The sequence below is a fragment of the Ursus americanus genome, chromosome 28, assembly GCF_024610735.1.
Source record: "Ursus americanus isolate L20-20 chromosome 28, mUrsAme1.1.p, whole genome shotgun sequence".
NCBI lineage: Eukaryota > Metazoa > Chordata > Mammalia > Carnivora > Ursidae > Ursus > Ursus americanus.
In genome coordinates this window covers 26,594,063-26,609,648 of record NC_142154.1, presented here as the reverse complement: position 1 = coordinate 26,609,648, position 15,586 = coordinate 26,594,063, and positions in this window count along the sequence as shown.

Sequence of the window (15,586 nt, the reverse complement as noted above, 5' to 3'; positions counted from 1 at the left end):
TTTTGATATAAAGTTCCATGATTCATTAGTTCTGTATAACACCCAGTGCACCATGCAATATGTGCCCTCCTTACTACCCATTACCAGCCTATCCCATTCCACCACCCCCCTCCCCTCTAAAGCCCTCAGTTTGTTTCTCAGAGTCCATAGTCTCTCATGCTTCATTTCCCCTTCTGATTAACCCGTCTTTATCCCTTTCTTCCCCTACCGATCTTCCTACTTCTTATGTTCCATAGATGAGAGAAACCATATGATAATTGTCTTTCTCTGCTTGACTTATTTCGCTTAGCATTATCTCCTCCAGTGCCGTCCATGTTGCAGCAAATGGTGAGAAATCGTTCTTTTTGATAGCTGATTATATTCCATTGTATATATGGAAAACATCTTCTTAATCCAGTCATCTGTTGAAGGGAATCTCCGTTCCTTCCACGATTTAGCTATTGTGGATAATGCTGCTATGAACATTGGGGTGCATATGGCCCTTCTCTTCACTACGTCTGTATCTTTGGGGTAAATACGCAGTAGTGCAATGGCTGGATCATAGGGTAGCTCAGTTTTTAACCTTTCAAGGGACCTCCACACTGTTTCCCAGAGTGGCTGTACCAACTTGCATTCCCAACAACAATGTAGGAGGGATCCCCTTTCCCCACATCCTCTCCAGCAATTGTTGTTTCTTGCCTTGTCAACTTTTGCCATTCTAACTGGCATAAGGTGGTATCTCAGTGTGGTTTTGATTTGAATTTCCCTGATGGCTAATGATTTTGAACATTTTTCATGTGTCCGTTAGCCATTTGTATGTCTTCATTGGAAAAGTGTCTGTTCATATCTTCTGCCCAATTTAAGATTTGTTTATTTGTTTCTCACATATTGAGTTTGAGAAGTTCTTTGTAGATCTTGGATACCAGTCTTTTATCTGTAGCATCATTTGCAAATATATTCTCCCATTCCGTGGGCTGCCTTTTAGTTTTTTGACTGTTTCCTTGGCTGTGCAGAAGCTTTTTATCTTGATGAAGTCCCGCAAGTTCATTTTATCTTTTGTTTCTCTTGCCTTAGGAGATGTGTCATGAAAAAGGTTGCTGTGGCCGATGTCGTAGAGGTTGCTGCCTGTGCTCTCCTCTAGGATTTTGATGGATTCCTGTCTCACATTGAGGTCTTTCATCCATTTGGAGTTTATTTTTGTGTATGGTGTGAGAGAGTGGTCATGTTTCATTCTTTTGCATATAGCGGTCCAATTTTCCCAGCACCATTTATTGAAGAGACTGTCTTTTTTCCACCGGATGTTTTTTTCCTGCTTTATAAAAGATTAGTTGCCCAAAGAGCCAAGGGTCAATTTCTGGGTTCACTATTCTGTTCCTTTCATCTATGTGTCTGTTTTTGTGCCAGTACCACGTTGTCTTTGTGATCAGAGCTTTGTAGTACAGCTCGAAATCTGGCATTGTGATGCCCCCAGATTTGTTTTTCCTTTTCACAGTTCCTTGGCGATTCAGGGCCTTTTCTGGTTCCATAAAACTTAAGTTCTTTGAAAATGTCCTTGGTATTTTGATCGGGAGAGCATTGAAAGTGTAGATTGCTCTGGGTATCATGGACATTTTAACTATGTTAATTCTTCCCATCCATGAGCATGGAATCTTTTTCCATCTTTTTGTGTCTTCTTCAACGTCTTTCAAGAGTGACTTGTAATTTCTAGAATATACATCCTTTACATCTCAGGTTAAGTTAATTCCAAGATAACGTATGATTTTTGGTGCTATTGTAAATGGAATGGATTCCCTAATTTCTCTTTACTCAGTCTCATTGTTCATGTATAGAAATGAAACTGATTTCTGAGCTGTGATTTTGTATCCCGCCACATTACTGAATTGCTCTATAACATCTAGTAGTTTGGGGGTGGATTCTTTTGGGTTTTCCACATAGAGTATCATGTCATTTGCAGAGAGAGGCAGTATAACTTCTTCTTTGCCGATTTGGACACCTTTTATCCCTTTCTGTTGTCTGATTACTATTGCAAGGACTTCTAGTACTATGTTGAATAATAGTGGGGAGAGTGGGCATCCTTGTCGTGTTCCTGATCTTAAGGGAAAGGCTTCCAGCTTTTCCCCATTAAGAATGATAGTTGCTGTAGGCTTTTCATAGATGGCTTTTATGAGATTGAGGAATGTACCCTCTCTCCCTACACTCTGAAGGGTTTTAATCAGGAAAGGATTCTGTATTTTGTCAAATTCTTTTTCTGCACCTATTGGGAGGATCATATGATTCTTGACTTTTTTCTTGTTGATATAATCTATCACACTGATATATTTGTGAATGTTGAACCACCTTGCATCCTAGGGATGAATCCCACTTGGTCATGATGGATAATCCTTTTATGTACTGTTAGATCCTATTAGCTAGGATCTTGTTGAGAATTTTGGCATCCATATTCATGAGGGATATCGGTCTGTAATTCCCCCTTTTGATGGGGTCTTTGCCTGGATTGGGGATCAAGGTAATATTGGCCTCATAGAATGAGTTTGGTAGTTTTCCTTTTGTTTCTGTTTTTTGAAATAGCTTTAGGAGAATAGGTATTATTTCTTCTTTGAATGTTTGGTAGAAGTCCCCGGGGAATCCATCAGGCCGTGGAGTTTTGTTTTTCGGCAGGTTTTTAATCACTGCTTCAATCTCTTCATAATTAATTGGCCTGTTTAAAAAATCAATTTCTTCCTGTTTCAGTCTTGGTAGTTTATGGGTTTCCAGGAAGGCCTCCATCTCTTCCAGGTTGCTTAATTTATTGGCATAAAGCTGTTGATAAAAGTTTCTAATGAAATTCCTGTTTCATTGGTGTTGCTTGTGACTGCTCCCTTTTCATTCATAATTTTATTAATTGGCTCCTTCCTCTATTCTTTTGGATAAGTCTTGCTAGTGGCTTATCTATTTTATTTATTCTTTCAAAGAACCAGCTCTAGTTCTGTTGATCTGCTCTACTGTGCTCCTGGTTTCTAATTCATTGATTTCTGCTCCAATCTAATCTTGATCAACTGCTTCCTCGTGCGTGGATTAGGCCTGTCCCCCTGTTACTGTTCCAGCTTCTTGAGGTGAGAATATAAAAACTGCATTTTAGATTTTTCTATTCTTTTGAGTGAGGCTTGGATGGCTATGAATTTCTCCCTTAGGACTGCCTTTGCAGTGTCCCATAGGTTTTGGACCATTGTGTTTTCATTCTCGTTGGTCTCCATCAATTTTTTAAATTGATTTTTAATTTCCTGGTTTACCCAATCATTTTTGAGCAGGATGGTTCTTAGTTCCCAAGTGTTTGAGTTTCTTTCAAATTTTTCCTTGTGGTTGAGTTCATATTTCAAAGCATTGTGGTCTCAGAATATGCGGGGAATAATTTCAGTCTTTTGGTATCAGTTGAGATGTGTTTTGTGACCCAGAACATGATCTATTCTTGAGAATGTTCCATGGGCATTAGAATAGAATGAGTATTCTTTGTTTCTGGGGTGTAGTGCTCTATATATATCTATGAGGTACATCTGGTCTAGTATGGCATTCAAAGCTCTTGGTTCTTTGTTGATTTTCTGCTTAGGTGATCTATCTATTGCTGCTAGTGGAGTGTTGAGGTCCCCTACTATTAATGTATTTTTATCTATACATCTCTTTATTCTGGTAAGAGTTGGCTTGTGTATCTTGGTGCTCCCCTTTTGGGGGCATAGATATTTATAATTGTCATATCCACTTGTTGGATACATCCTTGAAGAATATAGTGCCCTTCTGTTTCTGTAACTACAGTCCTTAGTTTAATATCCAATCTGTGTGATATGAGAATTGCTACCCCAGCTTTCTTTTGAGGTCCATTGGCATGAAAGATGTTATTCCATCCCTTTACTTTCAGTCTGGATGTATCTTTAGGTTCAAAATGAGTCTCTTTTAGACAGCCAATGGATGGGTCATGTCTTTTTATCGAATCTGCAACCCTGTGGCATAATATGGGAGCATTTAGGCCATTCACATTGAGAGTGATTATTGAGAGATACGATTTTAATGACGTCATGTTGCCAGTAAAGTCTTTGTTTCTATAGATTGTGACTTTCTGTTCTGTATCACCTTTGGGGCCTTTTTACTTTTACAGAACCCCCCTTAATATCTTCTGTAGGGCTTTTTTCATGGTTACGAAATTGGTCAGTGACTGGCGATTCTGGAACGTCCTTATCTCTCCATCAATTCTGAATGACTGCCTTGCTGGATAAGGGATCCTTGGCTGCATGTTTTTCTCTGAAAGAGCTTTAAAAATGCCCCCCCAACCTTTACTCTCATTCCAGTTCTGTGCAGACTGGTCTGACGTCATCCTGATACTTTTGCCTTGGTATGTGAGAAATTTCTTTGTCCTGGCCACTTTCAATACCTTATCCTTGAATCTAATATTTGCAAATTGTACTGTGATGTGACATGGCATAGGTTTGTGGTGGTTGAGCTTGGGAGGGGTCCTCTCTGCCTCTTGAACATGAATGCTTGTTTCCTTTGCTAGATTAGGGAAGTTTTCAGCTACAATTTGTTCAAATATCTCTTCTAGACCTCTGTTTTTCTCCACCCCTTCAGGGATGCCGATGATTCTGACATTGGAACGTTTCATTGAGTCAGTAATCTCCGGTAACCTACATTCTTGAGATTGGATTTTTTTTGAGCCAAGTTTCTGTTTTAGCTTTCTCTTCTACCATCCCATCCTCCAATTCGCTGATACGTTCTTCTGCCTCATTCACCCTGGCCATCAGAGCCTCTAGTTTTGACTGCGTTTGGCTCATAGAATTTTTATTTCCGCCAGATTCGCTCTCATTTTTGCCCTTAGAGGTTCTATATTCTCGTTAATATTTTCTTCAAGTCTACACATCATCTTGACCATTGTTACTCTTAATTCCATTTCTGATAATTTGGTTATATCAATATCCATCAGTTCTGTGGCAGAGGCCACAGACTCATTGTCTTTTCTTTGCTGGGGGGGATTTCTCCTTCTTGTCATTCTGATGAGGAGAGGTTGTGGGGTTTTCCAGAGCCCAAATTATTGACCAGGACTCAGGCAGTGTGCACTTGTTTTATAGGGACCTTAGGGATGTGGACTTCTTGATTTTTCAGCCTGCTTTCTGGGGGAAGGGCCTGCCACTCCAATACTCAGGTAACCCTGTTTGGGTAGTCTCCCTGTCCCCTGTGAGAGGGGATGGGGATGGGCACAATGTGAGCTGGTATTTCCAGGCTTTTGTTCTCTGGCGGCTTTCCCTGGAGGTTGCTGTGCCTCTTCTGAGAGTCAGAGAAGCAGTGGCCGAATCCCAGCCTCTGTCTCAGAACAGAGAGATCACAGTCCACTCTCCAGTGAGCTCTTCTGGCCACTTTTACTCTGTTTCTGTTAGTGCTGCTAAACCCTGCAGCATCCCGGGTTGTGCACCCCACAGCCGGCATCCCAGCCCTCACTTCCAGGGCCAGCACATCTCTGTCCTTTGTGTTTCTAACACCTCCAGCCGCCAGCCACCCCCGCACACTCCGGAGCTCCGTTTCAGTGTGGTTCGTGCACTCCAGAGCTTCGGTTTTCAGATTGGTCATGCACGTTCCCAGGCTCACGGTCTCAGTCTGCTCTCTCGCGGGTGCCTGTCCACGAGTCCACCCGCTCTCCAGTGCAGGTGACTACTGCTTCCCAGTGCCCGAATGCAGAGTACCTTCCCCCTTCCATTTATCTTCCAATATCTGTGCGCGGATTCACGGCTCCCTGCTTCATACCTGAATACTCAGTGCTGGAGATGTTCATTTGTAGAGATCCAGATGTATCTTCCTGTGTCTCAAGCTGATTCCATGAGTGTTCAGGATGGTCTGGTACCTATCCAGCTCGACTCAGGGGACCAGCTGAAAAAGGGGATGCCTACTCCTCTGCCATCTTAACTCCTCCTATATTTTTAAATATCTAAATTCTAAAACACACAAATGGATTAGAAGTGAAAAAATAAATTTTATGGTAAAAGATTTACTTTACCAGGAAAATTTAACCATTTAAAATGTAAATGCACTTACTAACAAAATCACAAAAGATGTAAATAAAATAATTTTTTAAAAAATGCACTTACTAACAAAATCGCAAAAAATGTAAAAAAAAAATTAAATGTAAAGGAGAACTAGTGAAACCCACCATCACAGTTAAGTTTTAATATATGACCACAGAAATTTATATGGGAGGAGGTAAAAATCAGTAAAAGTATAAGATTTTAACAATGTAATGAACACTTTGATCCCGACTTATTCTAAAAGATAAAACCCAGCAGTTATAAAATATCTTACAAGTTCATATGGAATATTTAAAAAAATTATCTGTGCTGGGCAATAAAGCAATTTTCAACAAATTTCAAAGGTTCAATATTATTTCGACCACATTCAGTGTGATTAAGAGAAAAATCAGTGACAGTAATTAACTTTGAAAGACCTCCATATTTGGAAATTAAGAGACACACTATGTAACTCATGGATCAAAAAAGAACTCAAAATGGAGATTAGGAAATATTTTGAGTGCAACTGTAATGAAAATACTATATAACAAATTTGAAATTTGCAGATAAACTAGCAGAGGGAAATTTATAGCCTTAAATGCTTTTTTAGAAAAGAGGCCAGGAAATGAATAAGTTAAACATTCATCTCACTAAGTGAAAAGGAATAGCAAAGTAAATCCCATAAAAATAGAAGAAAATAAAGCTAAAGGGCAGTAATTAATGAAAATAAACGTACAATAGGTGTAATAGGAGCAACAAAACCAAAGTTTGGTTCCTTGAAAATATTAATAAAATTGACAAATTTCTATCAAGGATTTTAAAAGAAAGAAAAAAGGCACAAATGAACAATATAGGAATGAAAAAAGATTATTTAACTCAGGTGCTACAGACATTAAAAAGGTCGAAGAATAGTTTGTTTAACTTTATTCAGGTAAGTTTGAAATCTTAGACTAAATGCAAAAATCCCTAAAAAACTGGGTCTCTAAACTGGCTCAAAAAGAAATATTTATTCCTGAAATATCCTGTCATCATTAAGTAAATAAAGCCAATAGGTTAAAATCTCACAAAGAAAATCCCAGACCCAGGCAGTTTTACTGGTAAACTCTCTAAAACAAACAAACATATACTATTACAAATGATAGAAGAATAGGGAACACTTATTCATTCTTTTTTTAGACTAGCATTACTCGATAGTTAATACCTATGAAGATAAGCACACTAGTTTTCTAGGGCTGCCATATCAGAATACCATAGACTGGTTAGCCTAAACAGGATTTTACCTTCTCATAGTTTTGGAGGCTGGTTGTCCAAGATCAGGTGTTGGTAGGGTCTGTTTCTGGTGAGGACTTTCTTCCTAGTTTGTAGATGGCTGCCTACTTGCTGTGTCCTCACATAACTTCTTCTCTGTGCATGCACGGAAAGAGATCTCTGTGTCTCTTTCTCTTCTTTTTTTTTTTTTTTTAAAGTAGGCTCCACTCTCAAGTTGGGGATTTGAACATATTACCCCAAAGATCAAGAGCTGCATGCTCTACCAAATGAGCCAGTTAGTCAGGTGACCCTCTTTCTCTTTTTATAAGGATACTACTCCTTTCAGCTTAGGACCCCATCCTTCTAACCCTATTTAATCTTGACTACCTCCCTAAAAGCTTTGTCCCCAAATATAGTTACATCAGGAGGTAGGTCTTCAATTTATGAATTTTGGAGGACACAGCATAACCTATACTATTATGTGTATTAGCTTCTCCATACAAACAGAACCAACAGGGTGTGCAGAGAGACATTTAGTCTAAGGAACTGGCTCATTCAATTGTGGAGGTGGGCATGACCATACTCTTCAGAATGGGCTGGCAGTCTGGAGACTCAGGGAAGAGTGAGTGTTGTAGTTCAAACCTGAAGGCTATCTGCTGACACAATTTCTTCTTGCTCAAGGGAGGTCAGCCTTTGTTTTTTTAAGGCTGTAGACTGGATGAAGCCCACCCCCATCATGGAAGCAATCTGCTTTAGTCAAAGTCCACCGATTTAAAAGTTAATTCAAAAAAACACTCTTACAAAAATATCCAGAATAATATTTGACCAAGTATCTGGGCACCGTGGCCCAACCAAGTGGATACCTAACATAAACAAGAAAATTATGAGCCAATCTTATTCATTTAACCTAGATATAAAAGATTAAAAATTAGCAAACCAAATTCAGTAATGTATTAAAAATTATGATCTTGGAATTATTCTATTTTTACAGGAATGCAAAGTTGGTGTAAAATTATTAACTAATGTATTTTATCTAGTTTATATATTGAAAGAGAAAAATCTTTGAAACTTCTCAATTTTTACCAAACTAGGAAGAAAGAAAGGGTATCTACCAAAAGCCTACAGCAAGCAGCATATGTGGATACTTGATACATAACAGAGGTGGTATTGCAGAGCAGTGGAGAAATACTGGACTTCTCAAAAAATAGGATTGGCATTATTGTTTATCATATGGAAGAAAGTCAAACTGGATCTTTACCTTGAAGCATACCTCAAAATCAGTACAGGTAACAGACCTAAATGTGAAATGCAAAATGAAAACTCTCAAAAGACTATTTAAATATCTTTGTGCCCTTGAGTATAGGGATAGATTTCTGAAAGAAGATTTAGGAAGTACAAATCATAAAACAAATGGCTGGTAAATTTGACTATATTAATATTGAAAACTTATAGTTAAAAAAAAAGAAGGTACAAAGTGGGAGATGTTAGCAAAGTGAAAATAGATGTGTGTGTATATTTTGAATATATCAAGAACTACAAATCATTAAGAAAAAAATTAATTGGTAGATAATGAGAAAAATTATTAAATTTATAGAAGATGAAGAAGAAAATTTCATTAAATAAACATAAGATACTGAACCTTATTAGTTAGGAAAATGTGAATTCAACCCACAATGAGAAACACAATCTCACCCATGAGATTGGCAAAAAGTAAAAGAACCAAAAGACAAAAAGAACCCAGATAATACAAAATGTGAGATTTTAGAGGTTGAAACTGTTTTTGAGCTCTTTTGAATCAGTTAGTCACCATACAGTACATCGCTGGTTTCTAATGTAAAGTTCGATGATTCATTCGTTCCATATAACACCCAGTGCACCATGCAATACATGCCCTCCTTACTACCCATCACCAGTCTATCCCATTCCCCCACCGCCCGCCCCTCTGAAGCCCTCAGTTTGTATCTCAGAGTCCACAGTCTCTCATGCTCCATTCCCCCTTCTGATTACCCCCCTTTCTTTATCCCTTTCTTCCCCTACCGATCTTCCTAGTTCTTATGTTCCATAGATGAGAGAAACCATATGATAATTGTCTTTCTCTGCTTGACTTATTTCACTTAGCATTATCTCCTCCAGTGCCGTCCATGTTGCAACAAATGTTGAGAACTTTTTCTTTCTGATAGCTGAGTAATATTCCATTGTATATATGGACCACAACTTCTTAATCCAGTCATCTGTTGAAGGGAATCTTGGCTCCTTCCAAAATTTAGCTGTTGTGGACAATGCTGCTATGAACATTGGGGTGCATAATGGCCCTTCTCTTCACTACGTCTGTATCTTTGGGGTAAATACCCAGTAGTGCAATGGCTGGATCATAGGGTAGCTCAATTTTTAACTTTTTAAGGGACCTCCACAATGTTTTCCAGAGTGCTTGTACCAACTTGCAATCCTACCAGCAATGTAGGAGGGATCCCCTTTCTCCACATCCTCTCCAACAATTGTTGTTTCTTGCCTTATCAATTTTTGCCATTCTAACTGGCATAAGGTGGTATCTCAGTGTGGTTTTGATTTGAATTTCCCTGATGGCTAATGATTTTGAACAGTTTTTCATGTGTCTGTTAGCCATTTGTATGTCTTCATTGGAAAAGTGCCCATTTCATGATTTATTTGTTTCTCGCATATTGAGTTTGAGAAGTTCTTTGTAGATCTTGGATACCAGTCTTTTATCTGTAGCATCATTTGCAAATATATTCTCCCATTCCGTGGGCTGCCTTTTAGTTTTTTGACTGTTTCCTTGGCTGTGCAGAAGCTTTTTATCTTGATGAAGTCCGAGAAGTTCATTTTATCTTTTGTTTCTCTTGCTTTTGGAGAAGTGTCATGAAAAAGGTTGCTGTGGCCGATGTCGTAGAGATTGCTGCCTGTGCTCTCCTCTAGGATTTTGATGGATTCCTATCTCACATCAAGGTCTTTCATCCATTTAGAGTTTATCTTTGTGTATGGTGTGAGAGACTGGTCAAGTTTCATTCTTTTGTATGTAGCTGTCCAATTTTCCCAACACCATTTATTGAAGAGACTGTCTTTTTTCCACCGGATGTTTTTTCCTGCTTTGTCAAAGATTAGTTGCCCAAAGAGCCGAGGGTCCATTTCTGGGTTCTCTTTTCTGTTCCACTGGTCTATGTGTCTGTTTTTGTGCCAGGACCATGCTGTCTCTGTGAAACAGTTTCGTAGTACAGCTCAAAATCCGGCATTGTGACGCCCCCAGCTTTGTTTTTCCTTTTCAACAATTCCTTGGCGATTCGGGGCCTTTTCTGGTTCCATACAAATTTAAGGGCTATTTGTTCCAGTTCTTTGAAAAATGTCATTGGTATTTTGATCAGGATAGCATTGAAAGTGTAGATTGCTCTGGGTAGCATGGACATTTTAACTATGTTAATTCTTCCGATCCATGAGCATGGAATATTTTTCCATCTTTTTTTGTCTTCCTCAATGTCTTTCAAGAGTGATTTATAGTTTCTAGAATATAGATCCTTTACGGCTCAGGATAAGCTAATTCCAAGGTAACGTATGGTTTTTGGTGCTATTGTAAATGGGATGGATTCCCTAATTTCTCTTTCTTCAGTCTCATTATTCCTGTATAGAAATGCAACTGATTTCTGAGCACTGATTTTGTATCCTGCCATATTACTGAATTGCTCTATAGCTTCTAATAGTTTGGGAGTGGACTGTTTTGGGTTTTCCATATAGAGTATCATGTCATCTGCGAAGAGAGACAGTTTGACTTCTTTGCTGATTTGGATACCTTTTATCCCTTTTTGTTGTCTGATTATTGTTGCAAGGACTTCTAGTACTATTTTGAACAATAGTGGTGAGAGTGGGCATCCTTGTCGTGTTCCTGATCTTAAGGGAAAGGCTTCCAGCTTTTCCCCATTGAGAATGATATTTGCTGTAAGCTTTTCATAGATGGTTTTTATTTTACTGAGGAATGTACCCTCTATCCCTATACTCTGAAGGGCTTTAATCAGGAAAGGATGCTGTATTTTGTCAAATGCTTTTTCTGCATCTATCGAGAGAATCATATGATTTTTGGCTTTTTTCTTGTTCATAAAATCTATGACACTGATAGATTTGCAAATGTTGAACCACCCCTGCATCCCAGGGATGAATCCCACTTGGTCATGATGGATAATCCTTTTAATGTACTGTTGGATTTTATTAGCAAGGATCTTATTGAGGATTTTGTCATCCATATTCATTAGGAAAATTGGTATGTAATTCTCCTTTTTGATGGGGTCTTTGCCTGGTTTGGGAATCAAGGTAATATTGACCTCATAGAATGAGTTTGGTAGTTTTCCTTCTGTTTCTATTTTTTGAAATAGCTTTAGGAGAATAGGTATTATTTCTTCTTTGAACGTTTGGTAGAATTCCCCGGGAAAACCATCCGGTCCTGGTGTTTTGTTTTTTGGAAGGTTTTTTATCAGTGTTTCAATCTCTTCATAATTAATTGGCCTGTTTAAAAAATCAATTTCTTCCTGTTTCAGTCTTGGTAGTTTAGAGGTTTCCAGGAAGGCCTCCATCTCTTCCAGATTGCTTAATTTAGTGTCATAAAGCTGTTGATAAAAGTTTCTAATAATCCTTCCAATTTCATTAGTGTCGGTTGTGACCTCTCCCTTTTCATTCATAATTTTATTAATTTGGGTCCTTTCTCTATTCTTTTGGATAAGTCTTGCCAGTGATTTGTCAATTTTATTTACTCTTTCAAAGAACCAGCTTCTAGTTCTGTTGATCTGCTTTACTGTGCTCCTGGTTGCTAATTCATTGATCTCTGCTCTAATCTTGATCAACTGCTTTCTTGTGCATGGATTAGACCTGTTCTTCTCTTGCTGTTCCAGCTTTGTGAGGTGAGAATATAAAAACTGCATTTTATATTTTTCTATTCTTTTCAGTGAGGCTTGGTTGGCTATGTATTTTCCCCTTAGGACTGCCTTTGCAGTGCTGCATAGGTTTTGGACCATTGTGTTTTCATTCTCGTTGGTCTCCATAAATTGCTTAAATTGATTTTTTATTTCCTGGTTTATCGAATCATTCATGAGCAGGATGGTTCTTAGTTTCCAAGTGTTTGAGATTCTTCCAAATTTTTCCTTGTGGTTGAGTTCCAATTTCAAAGCGTTGTGGTCTGAGAATATGCAGGGAATAATTTCAGTCTTTTGGTATCGGTTGAGACCTGTTTTGTGACCCAGAACATGGTCTATTCTTGAGAATGTTCCATGGGCATTAGAATAGAATGTGTATTCTTTGGTTCTGGGGTGTAGTGTTCTATATATATATATATATATCTATGAGGTCCAACTCATCAAGTATGGCATTCAAAGCTCTTGTTTCTTTGTTGATTTTCTGCTCCAGTGCTCTGCCTATTGCTGATAGTGGAGTGTTGAGGTCCCCTACTATTAACATATTTTTATCTATATGTCTCTTTATTCTGGTAAGAGTTGGCTTGTGTATCTTGCTGCTCCCCTGTTGGGGGCATATATATTTATAATTGTCATATCCACTTGTTGGATACATCCTTTAAGAATATAGTGCCCTTCTGTATCTCTAACTATAGTTTAAAACCCAATCTGTCTGATATGAGAATTGCTGCCACAGCTTTCTTTTGAGGTCCGTTGGCATGAAAGATGGTATTCCATCCCTTTACTTTCAGTCTGAATGTATCTTTAGGTTGAAAATGAGTCTCTTGTAGACAGCAAATGGATGGGTCATGTCTTTTTATCCAATCTGCAACCCTGTGGTGTTTTATGGGAGCATTTAGGCCATTTACCTTGAGACTGATTATTGAAAGATATGATTTTAATGATGCCATGTTGCCTGTAAAGTCTTTGTTTCTATAGATTGTGACTTTCTGTTCTGTATCACTCTTGGGGTCTTTTTTTTTTTTTATAGAACCCCCCCTTAATATCTCCTGTAGGGCTGGTTTTGTGGTTACAAAATTGGTCAATGACTGGTGATTCTGGAAGGTCTTTATCTCTCCATCAATTCTGAATGACAGCCTTCCTGGATAAAGGATCCTTGGCTGCATGTTTTTCTCTGAAAGAGCTTTAAAAATGGCCCCCCAACCCTTTCTCTCATTCTAGGTCTGTGTAGACAGGACTGACATAATTCTGAAACCTTTGACTTTGTACGTGAGAAATTTTGCCCTGGCCGCTTTCAATACTGTATCTTTGGATCTAATATTTCCCCATTGCACTATGACGTAACGTGGCGTAGGTTTGTCCTGGTTGAGTTTGGGAAGGGTCCTCTCTGCCTCTTGGACAAGAATGCTTGTTTCCTTTGCTAGATTAGGGACGTTTTCAGCTACAATTTGTTCAAATATCTCTTCTAGAACTCTGTTTTTCTCCACCCACTCGGGGATGCCGATGATTCTGACATTGGAACGTTTCATTGAGTCAGTAATCTCCCGTAACCTAGATTCTTGAGAATGGATTTTTTTGAGCCCAGATTCTATTTTAGCTTTCTCTTCTACTAACCCATCCTCCAATTTGCCGATACAATGAACGACATCTTCTTTATCCATTAATGTGTTGAAGGGCATCTCATCTCCTTCCACAGTTTGGCTATTGTGGACATTGTTGCTATGAATGTTAGGGTGCATGTGCCCCTTCTTGTCACTACATCTGTATCTTTGGGGTAAATACCCAGTAGTGCAATTGCTGGGTCATAGGGTAGTTCTATTTTTAACATCTTGAGGAACCTCCATACTGTGTTCCAAGGTGGCTGTACCAACTTGCATTCCCACCAACAGTGTAAGACGGTTCCCCTTTCCCCACATCCTCTCCAACATTTGTTTCTTGCCTTGTCAATTTGTGCCATTCTAACTGGCATATGGTGGTATCTCAGTGTGGTTTTGATTTGAATTTCCCTGATGGCTAATGATGTTGAACATTTTTCCACGTGTCTGTTAGCCATTTGTATGTCTTCATTGGAAAAGTTCATATCTTCTGCCCATTTTTTGACTTATTTGTTTTTTGGGTATTGAGCTTGAGAATTTCTATATAGGTTTTGGATACCAGCCCTTTATCTTTAGTATCATTTGCAAATATCTTCTCCCATTCCGTGGGTTGCCTCTTTGTTTTGTTGACTGTTGACTGTTTGCTTTGCAGAAGCTTTTTATCTTGATGGAGTCCCACAAGTTCATTTTTTCTTTTGTTTCCCTTGCCTTTGGAGACGTGTCGTGAAAGAAGTTGCTGTGGCCGACGTCGAAGAGGTTACTGCCTACGTTCTCCTCTAGGATTTTGATGGATTCCTGTCTCACATCGAGGTCTTTCATCCATTTAGAGTTAATCTTTGTGTATGGTATAAGAGAATGGTCGAGTTTCATTCTTCTGTATATAGCTGTTCAATTTTCCCAGCACCATTTATTGAAGAGGCTGTCTTTTTTCCATTGGATGTTTCTTCCTGCTTTGTCAAAGATTAGTTGATCATAGAGTTGAGGGTCCATTTCTGGAGTCTCTAGTCTATTCCATTGATCTATGTGTCTGTTTTTGTGCCAGTACCGTACTGTCTTGGTGATCACAGCTTTGTAATATAGCTTGAAATCAGGCAACGTGATGCCCTCAGCTTTGTTTTTCTTTTTCAAGATTTCCTTGGTGTTTCAGGGTCTTTTCTGGTTCCACACGAATTTTAGGATTGTTTGTTCCAGCACTTTGAAAAATGCCATCAGTATTTTGATTGGGGAGGTGTGGAAAGTATAGATTGCTCTGGGTAGCATAGTCATTTTAACAATGTTTATTCTTCCAATCCATGAGCATGGAATGTTTTTTCCATCTTTTTGTGTCATCTTCAATGCCTTTCATAAGTGTTCTGTCGTTTCTAGAGTATAGATCCTTTGCTGCTTTGGTTTGGTTTATTCCAAGGTATCTTACGGTTTTTGGAGCTATTATAAATGGAGTCAATTCCTTAATTTTTCTTTCTTCATTTACATTGTCAGTATATAGAAATGCAACTGGGGGCATCTGGGTGGTGCAGTCGTTACGTGTCTGCCTTCGGCTCAGGGAGTGATCGCAGCGTTCTGGGATCGAGCCCCACATCAGGCTCCTCTGCTAGGAGCCTCCTTCTTCCTATTCCACTCCCCCTGCTTGTGTTCCCTCTCTGGCTGGCTGTCTCTGTCAAATAAATAAATAAAATCTTAAAAAAAAAAAAAAGAAATGCAACTGATTTCTGTGCATTGATTTTGTATCCTGCCACGTTGCTGAATTGCTGTATGAGTTCTAGTAGTTTGGGGGTGGAGTCTTTTGGATTTTCCACATAAATAATCATGTCATCTGTGAAGAGAGAGAGTTTGATTTCTTTGT